Source organism: Bubalus bubalis, chromosome 3, assembly GCF_019923935.1.
Source record: "Bubalus bubalis isolate 160015118507 breed Murrah chromosome 3, NDDB_SH_1, whole genome shotgun sequence".
NCBI lineage: Eukaryota > Metazoa > Chordata > Mammalia > Artiodactyla > Bovidae > Bubalus > Bubalus bubalis.
Window position 1 is genome coordinate 128,160,630 of NC_059159.1, and position 13,625 is coordinate 128,174,254.

The following is a 13,625-nucleotide window of genomic DNA, read 5'->3' on the forward strand; positions in this document are numbered from 1 at the left end:
GCAGTCCGTTCAACTTTTTACTTGTTGTTAGGATGGAGTGGTGACTTCCAAGATCCTTAAATGAACTGGAAACCAAAAAAATTTTTTTTAATATAAATAATTATTTATCTTGTGTAGTATTAAAAAAGATTTAAGAAGACTGAAAAGCCAGTGAGGCCCTGTGTAAATTATTTTTACAGATTATTTTCTGTAAAATATTTTACAAATTATTGTCTCAGGAAAGACAATGACCTCTAAAACATTATACACTCCCTATATGGTTGAAAACTTTCTGCTGTTTTAAAAAAACAGAAAAGTTCTCATATTGGTTCATGAATATGGTGTATTTATCTACGGGGATTATTAGAGTTAGCAAAAGACAATAGATATATTCAGCTCATATGCTATTCATATGTTTGTCATGCAGAGTATTGGGGTAGAAATGTATAAAAAACTGTGCAAAATAGGTAAAACATATCTACAACAATGCTGCTTCTGTCAGTATCTCCTTATATTTTAATATAAAGGTTTAATGAGCAAGGAAATTTACATACAAGGCTTGTCTTGGGCAGCCTCAAGATGAGTAGATCTCCATACCCACTTGCTACAATCTTTTTTTTTTTTAATTGAATGAAAAATTCTTTAAATTCTACAGTGCTTTACACTGTTTAACAGTTTCACACAGTATTTCATCAGATCAGATCAGATCAGTGCTCAGTCATGTCCGACTCTTTGCGACCCCATGAATCGCAGCATGCTAGGCCTCCCTGTCTATCACCAACTCCCAGAGTTCACTCAGACTCATGTCCATCGAGTCAGTGATGCCATCCAGCCATCTCATCCTCTGTCGTCCACTTCTCCTCTTGCCCCCAATCCCTCCCCGCATCAGAGTCTTTTCCAATGAGTCAACTCTTCGCATGAGGTGGCCAAAGTACTGGAGTTTCACCTTTAGCATCATTCCTTCCAAAGAAATCCCAGGGCTGATCTCCTTCAGAATGGACTGGTTGCATCTCCTTGCAGTCCAAGGGACTCTCAAGAGTCTTCTCCAACACCATAGTTCAAAAGCATCAATTCTTCAGCACTCAGCTTTCTTCACAGTCCAACTCTCACATCCATATATGACCACAGGAAAAACCATAGCCTTGACTAGACGGACCTTTGTTGGCAAAGTAATGTCTCTGCTTTTGAATATGCTATCTAGGTTGGTCATAACTTTCCTTCCAAGGAGTAATCGTCTTTTAATTTCATGGCTGCAGTCACCATCTGCAGTGATTTTGGAGAAATCAAAAATAAAGTCTGACACTGTTTCCACTGTTTCCCCATCTATTTCCCATGAAGTGATGGGACCGGATGCCATGATCTTCATTTTCTGAATGTTGAACTTTAAGCCAACTTTTTCACTCTCCACTTTCACTTTCATCAAGAGGCTTTTGAGTTCCTCTTCACTTCTGCCATAAGGGTGGTGTCATCTGCATATCTGAGGTTATTGGGTTAGGGTTAGGGTTTTCATATAACCCCAAAATAATCCTTTCCTTTCCCCCTGCCTCTACATTGCTCTTCCCTCTCTACATTGCTCAGTCCCTCTTCCCACTGCTAACCACTAGTTCATTCTCTAAATCTGTGAGTCTGCTTCTTTTTTATTCACTAGTTTGGTGCATTTTATAGATTCCACATATAAGTGACATCATACATATTTGCCTTTCTCTGACTTATTTCACTTAGCATAGTGCCTTCCAAATTCATCCATGTTGCTGCAAATGGCAATATTTTATTCTTTCTGTGGCTGAGTAGTGTTCCATTGTATGAATACACTGCATCTTCTTTATCCATTCATCTGCTGATCGATACTTAAGTTGCTTCTATACTTTGGCAGTTGTAAATAATGCTGCAATGAACACTGTGGTGCGTGAATCTTTTTGAATTAAAATTTTGGGGTTTGGGGGATGTATACCCAGAAGTGGACCTGCTGAGTCATAGCAGGTTACAAAATATGCTAATGTTCCTACTGCATCACTATTGTAACTGAGATATGTAAAGACAATGAAGAATACCAACAAAAGGTCTATTATTAAGCAATTTGTTCTTAGACTTGGCTACATGTTGCAATAATCTGGAAAGCTTAAAAGGAATAGTGATATTTGATTTTTACCTCCAGAAACTCTGATGTAAATAGCTAGAAGTGACTTTCCATACAATTCTAATGTGCAGCATTTGGATTTTTTAAACTGTTTTCCTTTTTTCCTACCCCAAATCAGAAAAAGATTGATATTAACCCTGCAAATTTAGATATGATAAATTTCACTAGGCACATTATAAAACCAGTAATACAAATGCCAGATGATTTTTTTAGTTCTAATGGATATTCAAGAGATATCAAATCCCTCTCCATCCCTTTTTCCCCATAGTGCTTCTGAGTTCAGAGAATTCCCAAATCACTGAGCTCATAAACGAATAAAGATTTCAGACTCTCTTGAAGTGACCAACTTTCATCTTTCAACCTACCTTGAAGTTATCAATTTTCATATGTAAATTTAAATGTCAGCTACATACATGGCTCTGATAGTTACATGATGTTCCCTTTATCTTGTGATGCAGATCTGCAGAATTTGAATCATGTCAGAATTACACCTACTTCACTCTAAAATCTGAGTTGACATGACAGGGACATTTGATCCTGTAATCAATCACATGTCAGAAAATGAAGATAAAGGATTAATTCTTAGGGAAAATGAAGTGAAAGTGTTAGTCGCTTAGTCATGTCAAACTCTTTGTGACCCACAGGATGGTAGCTCTTCAGGCTTCTCTGTCCATGGGATTTCCCAAGCAAGAATCCATGGAATAGGTAGCCATTCCAGACAGAGGGATCAAACCAGGGCCTCTTGCATTTCACTCAGATTTTTTATCATCTGAGTCATCAGGGAAGCCCAGTTCTTAAGGAGCAGCTTAACCTTCAAGGTTGATCACATTTCAGTTCAGTCGCTCAGTCGTGTCTGACTCTTTGCGACCCCATGAACTGCAGCATGCCAGGCCTCCCTGTCCATCACCAACTCCTGGAGTCCACCGAAACCCATGTCCATTGAGTCAGTGATGCCATCCAACCATCTCATCCTCTGTCGTCTCCTTCTCGTCCTGCCCCCAGTCTTTCCCAGCATCAGGGTCTTTTCAAATGAGTCAGCTCTTTGCATCAAATGGCCAAAGTATTGGAGTTTCAGCTTCAACATCAGTCCTTCTGATGAACACCCAGGATTGATTCCTTTAGGATGGACTGGATGGATCTCCTTGCAGTCCGAGGGACTCTCGAGAGTCTTCTCCAACACCACAGTTCAAAAGCATCAATTAATCACAGAAGTCTTGAGAATCAATCAATCAATAAAAAGTGTTTATCTGGTACTGACTTGTATATAGTACTCTGGAGGAACAGTGGGGGAATAAGAAATATAAATAAGAGTCCTGAAGGGCTCTCTGGTCAACTTTGTAATCTATGAATATAATAAAAGACATCTAACAGTACTGTGTTACTGATGTACCAAATGAGTTATAAAGGCAATAAATCCTGTGTATTACTTTCTTTTTTATAGTAGACGGCTTTGGTAAGAAAAGTTTTGCAGAGGCCTTATACTGGGAATACATAAAACTTTAAAAACACCCTGCTATCAAGAATTATGATTCAAGGTTTTCTCCTCTGAATAATTGTCCAAACCCAGCTGCCCATTGGAGGAGGACTAAAGACACATTGCTTGACTTCAGTGGATCAGTCAATCTTTTCAGGAATAAAAGAATTCCTAGAACCTGGTTAAAAAAATAATGAGCAAACATAATGATCTGAGCAATTGATGTTGCGAGTGTAAGTCAAATGATGTATATTTTAGTACCTTCTGATAAAAGCAAAATAATCTTAAGGTGATACACAGTTTCATTAAACCTACAAAAATAAATATTAGATTTTTAAATAGCAGAATGCATTTTAGGTCTTCAGACATTCCCTTAACTTCTTATTCTCCAAAACCATCCATGCAAATAATAAGACAATAAAAATTGTGTGATGGCTTTTCTGCATGCCATAAACAAACAGCACAAAGGTTAGCAAGGTAGTCTTTAAACTCAAGGGTGTCATAACCTATGCCGAAGATAGAAACTGCTAAGTCTACATGTTTGAGAGGGCTCTTATGAGCTTGGAACATGATACTGTGGAAATGCAGGAGATTTCTACAGTATACTGAGAATAGTCAAGGAAGTTTCCATATAGGAGATGAGATGGTGCCTGGATAAAAGTGAGGGTTGGTAACAAAAAGGCTTTTCCCAGAAAGACAAATTGAAGATGAGGCATTGCCAGGAACCACAAGCAATAGGATGAAGGCTTGAAGTACAGTATTTTCTGTGGCTTGGCCAGTCTAAAGAGTGAAGCAATTGTGAGTCATGAAGCTCCAGGAAGGATATTACAGATGTGCAGAACCCAAGGAAAGCTTGATGCACTTTTCCTCTACAAACTGGAAATAATTTTGCCAAGTCTCCTAAATATGCAAAATAAAATAAAAATTTAAAAACACATAGCAGTCTATAAAGTGAAATATAAAAGCACAATCAAGCTTCATCTGAGTTTTTCATTAATATTATTTATAACTTTAATGAGAAATAATTGGCATTTCACACAATTCCACTTATAAGTGCACCATTATTAATAAATTTTAGTGAATTTACAGAGCTGTACAAACATAACAGGGCTTCCCAGGTGGTGCTAGTGGTAAAGAACCTGCCTGCAAATGCAGGAGACATAAGAGACATGGGTTCGATCCCTGGGTTGGGATGATACTCTGGAGGAGGGCATGTCAATCCACTCCAAAATTCTTGCCTGGAGAATCCCATGAATGGAGGAGCCTGGCAGGCTACCATCCATAGAGTTGCACAGAGTTGAACACAACTGAAGTGACTTAGCACGCACACACAACCATAGCAATTCAATAATAGGGCACTTCCTCCACTTCAAAAAATTCCTTGGTGCTTGTTGACAGTTATCTCTTGGTCCTAACCTCAGTCCTAGGCTGCAAACGATCTTTCTGCATCTAAAGCTTGCCTTTTATAGACATTTTACATAAATAAAATCATATTATATCACCTTTTGTTTCTGACATCTTTCACTCTGCATAATGTTTTTAAGGTTTATCCAAGTTGCAGCAGTTCAGTAGTCCTTTCCTTTTAATGACAGTAGTATTTAATTTTATGGATATACCACATTTTTTAATCTATTCAGTAGCTGATAGGCTTTCATACCGTTTCTAAATTTTAGATATTATGCATACTGTTGCAGTGAATATTCATATACATGTCCTTATGTAAATACATGCCTGTCTTTCTTGGGGGATAAATAGCGGGACACTAAATAATCAAGGCTTGTTTACTTCTAAGAAACTGTTTACAGAATGACTATACTATTTAAAACTTTCATCAGTAATGAGTAAAGATTCCACATCACTGTGAACCCTTGATATTCTTGGTCATTTTGCTTTGAATGTTAAGTGGTATCTCATTGTGGTTTTTTAAATCGTTTTTAAAACTTTATTGAGTTTTAATGCATTGTGGTTTCAATTTGCATTTCCCTAATGAGGAATAAGGACTTCACAGGTGGCTCAGCAATAAAGCATATGCCTGCAATGCCGGAGACCCGAGTCTGCCCCCTGGTTTGGGAAGATCCCCAGGAGGAGGGCATGGCACCGACTCTGGTACTCTAGGATTCTAGAGAATCCCATGGACAGAGGAGCCTGGCAGTTTGCAGTCCATAGGATCACACAAAGTCGGACATGACTGAAGTGACTAAGCAGCAGCAGCCATGAGGAATAATGACTCCCCAGGTGGATCAATGAAAAAGAATCCACCTGCCAATGCAGGAGATGCAAGTTTGATCCCTGGGTTTGATTCCCAGAGAAGGAAATGGCAACCTGCTCCAGTATACTTGCCTGGGAAATCCCATGGACAGAGGAATCCAGAGAGCTAGTCCATGGAGTCCCAAAAGAGACGCAACTTAGGGACTAAACAACAAGAAATGATGTTCAACATCATTCCGTGTACTTATTAGTTATATGTATCTTCTTTGGTGAAATATTTTTGAACTATTTGACTCGTTACTTAATTGTATTACCTGTTTTGTTTTTTTTTTTTACTGACTTTTAAGTGGCTTTATATACCCAGGGCTGCTGTTGCCATTGTCGTTCAGGTGCCAACTCGTGTCTGACTCCTGGCAACCCCATGGATGGCAGCAGATCAGGATTCTCTGTCTCTCACCATCTCTTGGAGTTTGCCCAAGTTCATGTCCATTGAAATTGTAATGCCACATTCAGGGTGTTAATTATTTTTCATTCATAACATTGTACAGGAAGCAGCGACCAAAACCATCAAAAAGAAAAAGAAGTGCAAGAAGGTAAAGTGGATGTCTGAGGAGGCTTTACAAATAACTGAGAAAAGAGAAGCATAAGGCAAGGGGTGAGAAGTGAAAGGGAAAGATAAACCCAACAAAATGTAGATGTTCAGAGAATAGCAAGGAGAGAGGAGGCCTTCTTAAGTGAACAATGCAACAAATAGAGGAAAACAATAGAATGGGAAAGACTAGAGATCTCTTCAAGAAAATTGGAGCTATCAAGGAAATAGTTCATGCACGAATGGGCACAAAAAAGGACAGAAGCTGTAAGGACCTAACTGAGGCAGACGAGATAAAGAAGCAGTGGCAAGAATACACAGAACTATATTTAAAAAGTCTTAATGACCAGGATAACCTCTACAGTGTGATCACTCACCTACAGCTAGGCATCCTGAAGTGTGAAGTCACGTTGGCCTTAGGAAGCAATACTATAAACAAAGCTAATGGCAGTGATGGAATTCCAGCCGAGCTATTTCAAATCCCAAAAGATGATGCTTTGAAAATGCTGCACTTGATATGTCAGCAAATTTGGGAAACTCAGCAGTGGCCACAGGACTGGAAAAGGTCAGTTTTCACTCCAGTCCCAAAGAAAAGCAATACCAAAGAATGTTTAAACTACCATACAATTGTGTTCATTTCACATGCTAACAAAGTTTTGCTCCAAATCCTTCTAGCTGCTGCTAAGTCGATTCAGTCGTGTCTGACTCTGTGCGACCCCATAGACGGCAGCCTGCCAGGCTCCGCCATCCCTGGGATTCTCCACACTCCAGTGTGGGTTGCCATTTCCTTCTCCAATGCATGAAAGTGAAAGGTGAAAGTGAAGTCGCTCAGTCGTGTCCGACTCTTAGCGACCCCATGGACTGCAGCCTACCAGGCTCCTCCGTCCATGGGATTTTCCAGGCAAGAGTACTGGAGTGGGCTAGGCTTCAGCAGTTCTCAGTGAACTGAGAACTCTCAGTTATGCAAAGCAAGGTTTAGAAAAGGCAGAGGAGCCAGAGATCAAATTGCCAACATTTGTTGGATCATAGAGAAAGCAAGGGAATTCCAGAAAAACATCTACTTCTGCTTCATTGACTATGCTAAAGCCTTTGACTGTGTGGATCACAATAAACTATAGAAAATTCTTAAAGAGATGGGAATACCAGACCACCTTACCTGTCTTCTGAGAAACCTGTATGTGGATCAAGAAGCAACAGTTAGAACCGGACACAGAACAATGGACTGGTTCCAAATTGGGAAAGGGTTATGTCAAGGCTGTATACTGTCACCCTGCTCATTTAACTTATATGTAGAGTACATCATGTGAAATGTCAGACTGGATGAATCAAGCTGGAATCAAGCCTGCTGGAAGAAATATCAACAACCTCAGATATGCAGATGACACCACTCTAATGGCAGGAAGTAAAGAAGAACTGAAGAACCCCTTGATGGGGGTGAAAAGAGGAGAGTGAAAAAGTCAGGTTAAAACTCAGCATAAAGAAAAAAAAAATTTAAAAACTGAGGTCATTGGAAAAGACCTCGACGCTTGGACAGATTGAAGGTAAAAGGATCAGTGAGGGGCAGAGGATGGACATGAATTTAAGCAAACTCCGGGAGATACTGAAGGACAGCCTGGTGTGCTGCTGTCCTTGGAGTCTCAAAGAGTCTTACACGATTTAGCGACTGAACAACAGCAACAACAATTCTTTTTTGAATAAATTGTATATACAATATCCTCTCTCTATCTTCAACTTATCTTTCCATGTTCTTAATGACTCTTACAGTTTTTAATTTTGAAGTCTGGTTTATCAAGGTTATCTTACATTGGATCATTTTTTGTGGTTGTATATAAGAAATCTTTGCCTAACTCAAGATCACAAAAACTATTTTTTTTTTCTAGAAGTTTTATAGTTTGGCACTTATATTTAAGTTTACAAGGTATTTCCAGTTAATGTTTATATATGGTCTAAGATAAGAGCCTAAGTTTCTATTTTTTAATGTGTGAATATCCAGTTGTTCCAGCATCATCTTTTGATAACACTATTCTTTCCCCCACTGAATCATTTTTGCATCATTGTCAAAAATCAATTTCCATGAATGGAAAGATTTATTTCTTGACCTTTGATTCTGATTCATCAGTATCTTGAAAACTGTGCCATTTGAGTAAGTTTTAAATTCACATAATATACATTCTCCAAATTTGTTCTTTTTCAAAATGGGTTTTGTTATTCTGGGTTCTTTGCATTTCTAGATAAATTTTAGGACAACCATGTATATTTTTACAATAGACCTGTTGAAGTTTTGACAGAAATTACATTGAATTTATAGATTTATTTAGAGGGTATTGTCATGCTGACAATATTGAATCTTCCAATTAGTGAGAATGAAATGTCTATTCATTTATTTACATCTTCTTTAATATTTATAAACAACATTTTTCAGTTTTAAATATGCATATTTTATTTATTTTGTTATTTGTATTGCTAATTATTTCATTCTATTTGAAGCTATTGGGAGTCAAATTACTTTTAAGATTTTATATATAACTTGAATTGTTTGTTGCTAGTACTTAAGAATACAACTGATTTTTGTATATTGATTTATGTTTTGTGACCTTGATAATTTTATTTATTAGTTTTAGAGTGTTTTTGTGAATTCCCTGGGATTTTCTGTTTACAGAGATATGCAATATAACTTAAAGGTAATTTTGTTTTTCCCTTTCCACTTTATGTGGTCTAAATCCATTCTTACTTTTATGTCCCTTTAGTATATTAGTTTGGAGAAGGCAATGGCACTCCACTGCAGTACTCTTGCCTGGAAAATCCCATGGATGGAGGAGCCTGGTGGGCTGCAGTCCATGGGGTCGCTAGGAGTCGGACATGACTGAAGCAACTTATCAGCAGGAGCAGCAGTGTATTAGTTAGAATCTCTGGTACAATATTAAACAGAAATAACAAAAAGAGTCATTCTTTCTTTGTGCCCAGTCTTAAGGCAAATCATTCATTATTTCACAACTAAGTATAATTTTAGTATAGGTTTTTGTAGATTATTTAAATCAATTTGACCTTTTTCCCTTCTCATTCCTAATTTTCTGCAAGTTGTTTATTTATTTTTTACTGTTAATTGGGTTCTGGGCATTGTCAAGTTTTTTTCTACTTTTATTGTAATAATGTAATATTTTCTTTTCTTCTATTATCATGGTATATTACACTAATGGATTTTTAGGTTTAAACTACCTCTGAACACAAGTGGATAAATTACACTAGATCATGGTATACAGTCATTTTTAAGTGAACAAAACATTTATTAATATTTCATTGAGAATTCTTGTATTTGTGATAAATATTGGTCTGTAGCTTTTGTTGCTGCTTTTGTGTGATAATGCTGCCCATCTTTGTTAACAGAGTGATTTTGGCTTCATAAAATGATTTGGGGAGCATTTCTTCTTTCTGTTTTTAGAGTTTGTAAAGAATTGAAATTATTTCTTCTCTAAGTATTTGTAGAATTTCCTAGTAAAACTCTGATGGCTTAGACTTATCTTTATGGGAAGATTTTTAATTATCAATTCATTATCTTTAACTGCTATGGTACTCTTGAGAAATTCTTAATGGCATGATTGACTTTAAAGATTCCATTTGCTATTTTCTTTATGTCTCCTCTTTTTTCTTCCTTCGTTCCTCTTTGATTACCTTCTTTATTGTAAATAAATACTTTTAGCCTACTATTTTAATTTCATTCTTGAGTGTTTTACTATATATTCATTTTCTTAAAGTTACTCTAAACATTACAAAGAGTTTCTTAAGTTGACTCATTAGCATGCATCTAATTTTAGGTTAGATTTCTCAGCTTCCTCCATGTTGGGTGTCCCAGAAGGCTATGAAACAATCTTTTCCAAAACAAAAATTGTCCCAAATCTGAACTTTTGGTAACTCTCACCAGCTTCACTACTGACTCTCTATGCATATCTCAGGTACTGGATGTTCCCTGATTTTTGACAAATAGATTTTTGAAAGTCTACTTTTAATAACTATCTCATATATAAGAACCAATAAACTATACAATAATTTTTAGAAAGAAGAATCACAGATATCCAAATGGAGCTATCCTTAACTTTCAGATGCAACTATCGTTGCATACATTGTTCTGGCATGAAAGTACACCCAGCTTTTATAGTATAGGGAGTCCCAACACAGTTATTGGCTCTATTTAGACCCTTCATTATAACTGTAACAACTCTGCAAGATTTGACAGACATGACTTTGGAGCAAATAAAACACTTCCAAGAATAATGTAATTTTGTAGTGGTAAAAATCCTACATTTTAAATGATTCACATTTAGCTTTTGAATGTATTATTCAATTATCTTATAATATGCTCAGACCAAGCTCTTATATAGCAATTATATATTCATCATAATGAAACATGCTCTGCCCAAAGCTACTTGGGTTCATGGGCATTAAAGCAGCAAAGTACATACATCTTCCTTCTCTAATTTACACTCTTATTAGACTGACACACTACCTACTGTGCTAATGAAGAACTTGCTTACATGATTATGAAATAGACAAAACTCATGAACAGCCAAAAAGGGGAACAGAAAGGGCAGACTTTATATGAGTATCTAACCTCACTGTATTTTTATTTATCAAGACCCACTACTACTAAGTGCATATCCCAAAGTTTGCTGAGAAAATGCTGATTACCTTATGTACTATGTAATACACAAGAAGCTAGCTTATTAAAATCTAATTCTAGGTCCATTTTGGAAACATTTATTATATCTTTTATAATTAATTATGCTTCAATATTATAAAAGCAAAAGTATGGATTTTCAAAGAACTCTTAGCAGTAACATTGACTACATTAAATTAATGGTCTAACCATTAAAGACAGCATTGAATTTCACTGTTTAATTCTCTATCTCATCATGAAAACAGAAAAATCAATGTTCTCTAAACTAGTAACATGGAATAAAGAAAATATGCACATAAGAAAATTAAAGAATATTTCCTCTTGATGAATAGTGAGCATCCATATAGCAATCATATAAAATTGATGTTTACTGAGTTTATTATTGCATTCTGTGTAGTACACTCATTTTGCTGATAATTTGCTTGTTTGCTGTGTGTGCTGTATATGTTTCAACATTTTGGTTGAACCCCAAGTTTAAAGTGGCTCTTTCTCTATAGTCAAATGTTCTTTGATTTAGTTTTGATAAACAAGGCTTACAAATGGTTGCCTTAAGTATGAGATGTCTGAAAGTAATTAATACTATGGATGAGAAGTCTACCAGTTATCTGACCACACAGCACAATCATTTGCGGACATCCTTCTTAAGTGGCAGCTCTTCCCCACCAGCAGAAGCACTGCAGACTGCAGTTTGGAGCTAAACACCCAGATTCAGATATAGAATTCCAGCTCTGTCAGGTATTAGCTGTGTAATTTGGATAAAGTATTGATCTTTTTCATCCTCATTTTCTCATAATGTTTGACTTTTAGGGTGGCTGTGAGGGCTAAATGACATAATACACATAAAATGCTATAGATCATGTCTAAATCATGGCAGTGTTATTAAATACTATAATTGTTGTATGCATTATTTAGACAAATCCAGAGCTATGACCTTAAGCACTTGAATGATCTTTGTGAGCATGAAATGCCTCATCTATAAAATACATGAACTGCATTAAATGAACTTTGATTTCCTTCTAAGAAAGAGAAAAAGTAGCCCCTGACATCCAGAAACTGATCTAGCCTCATGGTTAGAATGCAAGGTTACTACAAACTGACCTCATACTTATGACTGAACCATGTTATTTTTCTGTGGTACACACATGCAAACACACTACTTGAGACAAGATATTTTGAAACTCACAAAATAGCAAAACATTCCCTATATTCCTAAATGAATAACTGTTACTTTTAACCAATAACACCTTTAACTGCATTACAGTCTATCCTCCCTTTAGATAAAATTTATTGAGATAGTCATAAACAACATCCAGTCCAGAGTAGCCCCTGCTCCCTTGGGCCATCTCCCCAGTTATTCAACTAAAATGCAAACATATGTTAAGGACTAATACCCTCTTACTGAGAAACCCTGCAGTTTCCCATGATGTTCACTTTCCCCCACTGCAACAAGTAATGGACCCAATTTACTCAACTCCAGATGTTCATGGTAGTCTTTGGCTGAAGGATGCTAGCAATTATTTTCAAACAATCACTGAAAGCTATTCATCCTCTCATTCATCACCCTCAATCCCCATAATCTTCTCCTCTTTGATGTCCAAGTGGAGCTGACCTTTAGCTATAGACCCACCTAGACCCATCTCCATCACAAGTGTTTTGGCTTTGCTGGGAAAGGGGCAGGATAACAGATGCATCCTAAAAGCCTACAGAAATGATTTCACTATGTGGTTTATAGATCATATTCTGCTTTACCATTGTCCCCAGTTCCTAAATTTCCATTACTCGGGGCTCCCCTATAATAATTCTGCATTTGTAAATAGATAACTATTGAAAAAAACCAACAAAAACCCAAAGAAAATCCCTCTAATAATCAAAACTGAAGAAAAAAGAGACAATGCAGGAGACCCAGGTTCAGTCCCTGCGTGGGGAAAATACCCTGGAGAAGAATACTGGCTGGCTACCCACTTCAGTATTTTTGCCTGGAGAAATCCATGAACAGAGGACTCCTGGCGGGCTACAGTCCATGGGGTTGCAGAGTCAGATATGACTGAGCGACTAACACTTTCACTTAAAGTAACATAGAGAAACAGGTTTGGGGGCAAGGGAAACAAAGATCTAGAAACCAGAAGTCCTCCTCATAGATGGAAAATGGCCTCAGTGGCAGGTACATGGCCATCTACCGGATACAAAGGGAGCTTTTGTGTCTTCCACTGTGATGTCCTCCAAGAGCGAGAAGATGGCCTTCAGGGCTGACACAAAAACCAGCCCTACAGTTGTGTTCAGATTGTTAGGGCAGGAATGCATCTTTGGATGGTTCTGCATGAACTGCTCTGGCACATGATGTGCCTTTTACGTGAGTAGAGAGCCAACATTTCAGTGTTGCTCTAAACATATTCTATTTAGGAGTTCTAAACAAAGATTAAAGAGTGCTTCACAACTCTGGAGTATATTTACACTAGAATCACAAAGCATTACCTTGCTCAATTTTCACTGCCAGTTTACTTTCAAGTTTAAATGTGGCAAAAGTAATCTACTTTAATTAATGTGCATTTAGTTTAAATACAAAATC